This window comes from Anticarsia gemmatalis, chromosome 12 (genome assembly GCF_050436995.1).
Source record: "Anticarsia gemmatalis isolate Benzon Research Colony breed Stoneville strain chromosome 12, ilAntGemm2 primary, whole genome shotgun sequence".
NCBI lineage: Eukaryota > Metazoa > Arthropoda > Insecta > Lepidoptera > Erebidae > Anticarsia > Anticarsia gemmatalis.
The window spans coordinates 3,338,800-3,345,415 of record NC_134756.1 but is presented as its reverse complement, the minus strand read 5'-3'; the positions used below and the strand labels follow the sequence as shown (position 1 = coordinate 3,345,415).

At 32.6% G+C, this 6,616-nt stretch overlaps 1 protein-coding gene across 1 annotated transcript in view; it reads left to right on the top strand.

Annotated features, from left to right (window-relative positions):
• The first annotated feature begins 3,385 nt into the window (after positions 1–3,385).
• Positions 3,386–6,616, top strand: part of LOC142977311 (pinopsin-like) — a 116,939-nt gene continuing 113,708 nt past the window's right edge. Inside the window, exon 1 of the mRNA XM_076121129.1 lies at positions 3,386–3,503. The gene's annotated coding sequence lies outside the window, so the exon portion shown is untranslated. The remainder of the gene's footprint in view (positions 3,504–6,616) is intronic.

The following is a 6,616-nucleotide window of genomic DNA, read 5'->3' as shown; positions in this document are numbered from 1 at the left end:
AAAAGGGAAAGCTGATGATGATTCAATCGCCCATTTGACTTGCCCTCTATATTAATATGATTGATGACTTATTTATACAATTAGTTTACTCAGGACTAATTAAAAAAACATGTGCTTAGGTTGACATTAGAAAAGAGGTCTAAAATCTTTCATAATTTTCCACTTCATCCAAAATACGTTCAGGTTTCTGATTACAGAAAATGATTTCAGCAAATATATTTAAGGGCTATTCCTTTGATGTCTTTATACAAAGTTTCACGACGAACAAGTTATGTTATTAAGTTACAGTCTTTTGTTAACATATTCTGGTACATAAAAGGGACTAGTACAGGTAAGCCGAGTTATGTTTCAAGATCCCATATTACCGTCTTTGTAGATAAGATGTACTGCGTAAGAAATATTATATTGAGAATGGACGCTTTTTTATGACGTCGTATGATATGTTTAGACTGTCGTCAGCACTGTATGTTGACACATTTTTTACGATTTTAGTCATACTAGAGGTATAAGTCGTAAATTGAAAAACTCCTCCACCGCGTGTAATTTTGGGTTATTAGCTGGCTTGGTCTACATTCGTTTTTTTTTTAACTTCTTACTTGCCTAATGCCGGGCAAGAGTTTCCTCCCAAACAAGGGGCTGGTTAGGCCTTGAGTCCATCACACTGGCCAAGTACTTTAGAACAAGTGATTTTTATTTCTAATATTGACTATTCCGAAACCATCAACCACTTGTGTTAGAGGTGCAAAGTCAGCTATCGATGCTTATGGTTATAGGAAAACTAAAAAACGATTTTTATAAAAATAATAGCCTGCGTTTGCGGTCCACGTATACGTCTTTACAGACATACATTCTACATTATAATATTAGTATAGATTGGTAAAACCCCTTTGATCCGGTGGACAGGAAACTGAACAACAGTGAAAGCTGCGCCAACGTCAACACCTGTCAACGTGTGTTGACCCGCGCTTTGAGACCACTGTGCATCGTGCACCGAATGTTTACACAGCCTTGACACGACTGTGCGCGCTATGTTCCGTGCACAAGAGCTTGTCAACTGAATCTAGTTTGTACTTTATATTTAGTAAATTAGTTAACATAATCGCCGCCGTGAAAGCCGAGTTTAAGTTGACATCTTCCACGCAAGTGGAATCCCAGAGTTCGAGTGTTAGAAATAATTATCACTTGCTCCAACGGTGAAGGAAAACATTGTGAGGAAACCCTGCATGCCTAAAATTCGTTTAACACATTAAAATTTATTGAGAGTCCCCAACCCGCATTGATAACATCGATTGACAATTAATTGAAATCGAAATGTGATACATGTAATTTATAGTAAATTTTTGAGCGTCATCATAGGCTTCATCTCTATATCTGAAAAATATTAAAATAGAGAAACGTAATGTAAAACGTAAAACAAATTATTTACTAAGAATCGGTCGGTAGGTACACGTTTTCAGAATTACTATTGTAGAAATTATTCCTACTTAATGTTTAATTTCTCTTATTAATGAAAGTTCCTGAAAATCTTACAATTAATGAATAACTTCTAGGAACTGAATTCAAGATGTAGAGAGAAATTAAGTTGTGCTTCATGGCGTATTTGGCCAAGCTACTATAATTTCTTCAAATTCTATTTAAAGTAAATAAGGAATTACTAGGAAGAGCGTATTGGTAAAGACATTGAACATTTACAAAATAGATTGAAAAGCAGAGAGACATTACGTTTTATTTTCCAAAGACCAGATTTGTATACATATATACCAGACAAAGAATTTTCAGTCAAACTAACTCTTTATGGTAGCAGCCTATACCGGCCTTAATTACTAAGTTGACAGCATTTATTTAATACATATACTTCGACAACTCAAACACGCTCAGTAAGGAAACTTTTTCATTTAAAATGCCCTAAAAATTAGTACCTTCGGCACCCGCTAGGGGCGCCGATCAGCTTTTAATATAAAATTTGTAGGTAGCTAGACAATTCAATACAAGTTGTATAGTACCCCTTTTATAATCTGTTCACGTTATATGGCAAATGTTATAAGGAGTCAAGATAGGTAAAATTTACGCTTATTTCTAACCTTTTTATCTGCAATATAAAGCTTGGTATATAGGTCAGGTACTTACGTCCCAGGTGTTACCTAAGTGTTGGAAGACAACTTGCTGACGTGTCGAGTTCCCAAGCGATTTACAACCGCGACTGGTGACGGTTGAATAAGTATTGTGAAGGAGTTAGGTTTTACATATTTGATGAAATTATTTACTGTTGTGATAGTGCAAATGTACATACAAAATATAGTGGTTATATAAATAAGTGCTGTCTATTTTAATAATATATATTCTATAATAGTTCAGTTAATTAAGTCGAGAAAAAACAATTAAACATTCTTGTTCTCGTAAGTGTCATCATCAGCCTAGCCTTTTTTACAGCTATGTTGGTGTTGGCTTCCAGTTCCACCGGATTCTAGTATTTTACATAGAGCGACTACCAATTGGACCTCCACAACCCGGTTACCTGGGTTATAATACGGTACCCTTCGGTAAGACTGCAAATATATTTAATTGGTTAAAATATCAAAGTACAAAAAGCTCAACTATATTTTTAATTTAAATAAATTAATAATCATTTATTATAATAAGAATTTATTATATAAAATAGAGGAAAATGTTCAATCCCTGTCAGGAAATTGTGTGCAAAGCACTCAGTATAATTTTTGATACTAGCAAATACTGAAATTCAGGACTGAATATTAAATAGGTTTCCAAGCTTAAGAACTGAACAAAGCTACAGCCTAATATTCAAAGCTGTGAAAACTGGAAACAAATACTACGAAAGGCTAAATGAAATGTTTCATGCCTACTCTACTTATTGCCAAATTACAAAGCATTTAGGTATCCGAAAACCTAAACCATCTGTTAGAACATAGACGAATATTTCGAATTTTAAATACAGTTCAAAATTATAAATATTACTATCAAAGTTAGGCCTAAATCACGTTAAAATTAGATTACCTCGTGACCACAGTTCGTGTAAATCTGTCAACAGTTCAAAAAATAACAAAAGGTCGTTAACCCCAAGAAACGAGTTAAAGAAACCGAAACCCTTCACCACATCAAAGAAAAAAGATCACGAAAAAATCCACGTGAAATTTAAAAGAACACGAGTCTCTTTGAAAATTTAAAGAAAGAAAATAAATTTGAAAAAAATATTTGTTAAATTTCCGTAAAATCAGGAAGTATTTCGACACTTTCGAGAAGCCATGAGAAGTTTTTCATTTGGTTTCCAACAGGTGGTTGCAGTGAGACATTTACTGTATATATAAGGTTTGCAACCCCTTGGCAGTCAGTTGCGCGGCTCGCGTCGTTCCCGGCAGACGTACCGTGTGTCGTGTGCGACTAGGTATTACGTACTTCGACTTGTTTCGTCAACTTTGATTTAAAGCTTTGAATATTGAGTTTTGATTTAAGTGTTTGTTTCTTGTGATATATGGATGATGTTTTAGGTGAGTACTGCAGGGTTTTAAAACATTTTTACGGTAGTGAAAAAATTATAGATTGGTATAATATAATGTTAAAATCTGCATTTAAAGTACCTTAAAATAAGGTAGTACAAAAAGTATTCGTAATAAATCAACTTACAGAAAGAATTTAAATTTGAAAATAATTTATTTTATTTCATCGTAAAAAATGGAATAATTTAGTTTTATTAAAATACCATTGAGTAGATACGATAAAATTATCGCCATGGAGATCAGATTTCAATTAACCAAACATATTTAATAAATAATCGGCTTATGAGAGTGCTGAATTACCTAACCGATAAATAAGTGATAGCTGATAACGGTCAAAATTTCGCCTGTTTAGCTAACCGATACTTATCCAGAAGTTGTGATACCAGTGCTAAGCCATTAACCACGTAATTGAAGCTTTAGGGTTGCTCAATGAAATCAGGAACAAACATCGGACGGTTGGGTTTAAGCCCTCGAACTCCTTATAAAATAGCTGATGTATTGTCTACAATCGTCAATATCAAGTTTTCATAATAAAATACGACTGACCTAGTTTAAGTGGTCTGAAATAAAGATACCTTTCATTTATGAATGTTATAATAATAGAATAAAATATACTCTTGTATATATATTATCCCTGTATGGAATACCATACCTACAGGTATATTATAACAAGAGTATTAGTTTACACGAAGATAAATATAGCTTCTATTGAGTATTTGTAGAAGAAAAAATATTGTATAAAAATATGCTTATTTTATCATTTTACTAGCGGCCCGTCTCTAACACTCAGATAACATTAGGTTAACCAAAAGAAACAATTCTCATTCTTCGAGAATCGCTTCATGTATTGGTGAAAATCGCATGAAAATCCGATCAGTAGGTTCTGAATTTGTTGCGAACAAACAGGCAGACAGGTCTAGGGTACTTTGACAGTACGTAAGATTTCGAGATTTCAAGAATTTCATTCAATATTGAATAAAATAATTCCATTATTTATTTATTTTGCCGAAGATTTAATAAATATGGACGATGTCCAAACCCCTATTAGGTTTGATATCCAATCTGCGGTCCTGATGAAACTATCCGTTTAATGAAAAATGTTGGAACAATGGAATCTTAAGTTATTTCAGAAAAATGTCTCTGTGTATTATATGAGTAGCTTTAGTCAGCGTCTTTGCCCGCAATCAAATAAATGTTGTGCGGCAACTATTTTGGGAAAAAAGTAGAGTTATTTCTTATTTATTTAATAAGGATTATGCTGTAATATTAAAGTTAATCGTAGCAATTTTAGAACCGAGTTGATAGTTTGTTTTTTATAATACTATTGTATTACTATACTAAAATACTTGTCCTTCCAACCCTCCCTTCGCCAATGTGGTAAACTCAAGGCCTAGTTCTGCAATCCTAGGAATCCCTTGCCCAGCAGTGGAATAGTAATGGTTGACTCAGTTATTAGTTTAAACTTAATTACAAAAATCTGGGCCATTTTTTTTTTTTAATATAGACGAAGACACTTTCATATTATAAATATAAAGACGTACAAGTGGACATTAACCTAAATAATAAAGTAAAATACCATTTTGTATTTTTCCCGCGTCTTATTACATTAGTATGAGACATTATTCAAATGAGGGTTTATTCTAGATCAAGTATTTATAGTATTTACGGGATTTAGGGCCGGGATGTAAAAATCCCGGGACGTCAAGTCGTAAATCGAAATGAAATAAACGAATTTTATGTTTTCGGATTGAAGTAAATATTTCTTATTCTTTTTATTAATTTTATAAAAAAAATACATACTGATATCAAATTTCTAAAATTGTGATTGTCGGACATAGAATACTAAAATATACGTTTCAAACTAGACCTAAAATAAATTGGGAAGCCTAGATGAAAAACTCAAACATATAAATCAGGAACGAAACCTTACCTAAGAATCCTTTTCGAAAGCTAAGGAACACTAAAAGTGCGAACATACATTTTGTAAGCTGATCTGTTTATTTTCTTTGCTTTATTCAACTTGAATCTGTACCCTGAATTTTACATTTTGATTTATTTGAAGATTTTTACTGGGAGTAAAGATTTTCGGAGTTTTCAAGAAATATTAGAAAACGAGTGTAACTCTGTCTACTCGTATCTGTATTTTATTGGTATTGAAATCACGTAACCGATTTGGATGATAATATTATACAAAGATAGTTTGTGAGAAAAGACCTAGGATTGTTTCCATCCGGGATATGCCACAGGAAAAGGAATTTTAAGAGTCAACTCATATATCTATAGTCCGCGAGGAAAAAGTCAGGGGGAGGAGCTAGTAGGTAAGAGACAAAATTAGAAAAGAACATTTAAACACTTAATAAAAATTTTCGTAAGGTGTATTATTCAGTTGTTTAGATTACTCTTCTTCCAAATCTATACAGACTTGTATCATTATTTAAGTACATAGTTGTTATATTCCCCGATAGGTAAATAATTATAACAGCCTATTAGTAGGGACAAACCCGAAACGCTTATAAGCAACCTCAGAAATGTGGGTCAATTGAATAAACCTCGGCCCTGTCCTTTGGGTAAAACAGTAATTTTTGATATTAATACCTTATACTCAAACGTTATGTTTGCGGTGATGAAAAGGAAATCTAATATGTCCCCAATCAAAAGTAATATTTTGTACACTCGGGCCATTATAAATTTACGAACTACGTCATTATCAAATGAATCATAGGGATCTGTTGTTTGAGTGCAATGAAATTACATGATGTACCCCGCACGTTTGCAAAAGCCCCGGAAAAAGAATGCATCTCGGGAAGCAATTTAATAATATTTCGCTGAAAATATCTGAACAAAATACATTATAATACCTATTGTTTATTTTACGTCTAAAATACACTACAATATTTATATTTTCAATAGCAATTTTCAGCACCCGGTGCATCATCAAAATATAATTTTGCGAAAACTTATCAAAAAGATTGTGATACAATTTATATTTTTTGCACGATATCAACAGCTGTACAAACTTTGTAAAAACTTATTTTGGAAGTTTATTTTTAATTTATTATTTTAAAAGTCAAGTAAAAACAATATCAATTTTACATTACAATACG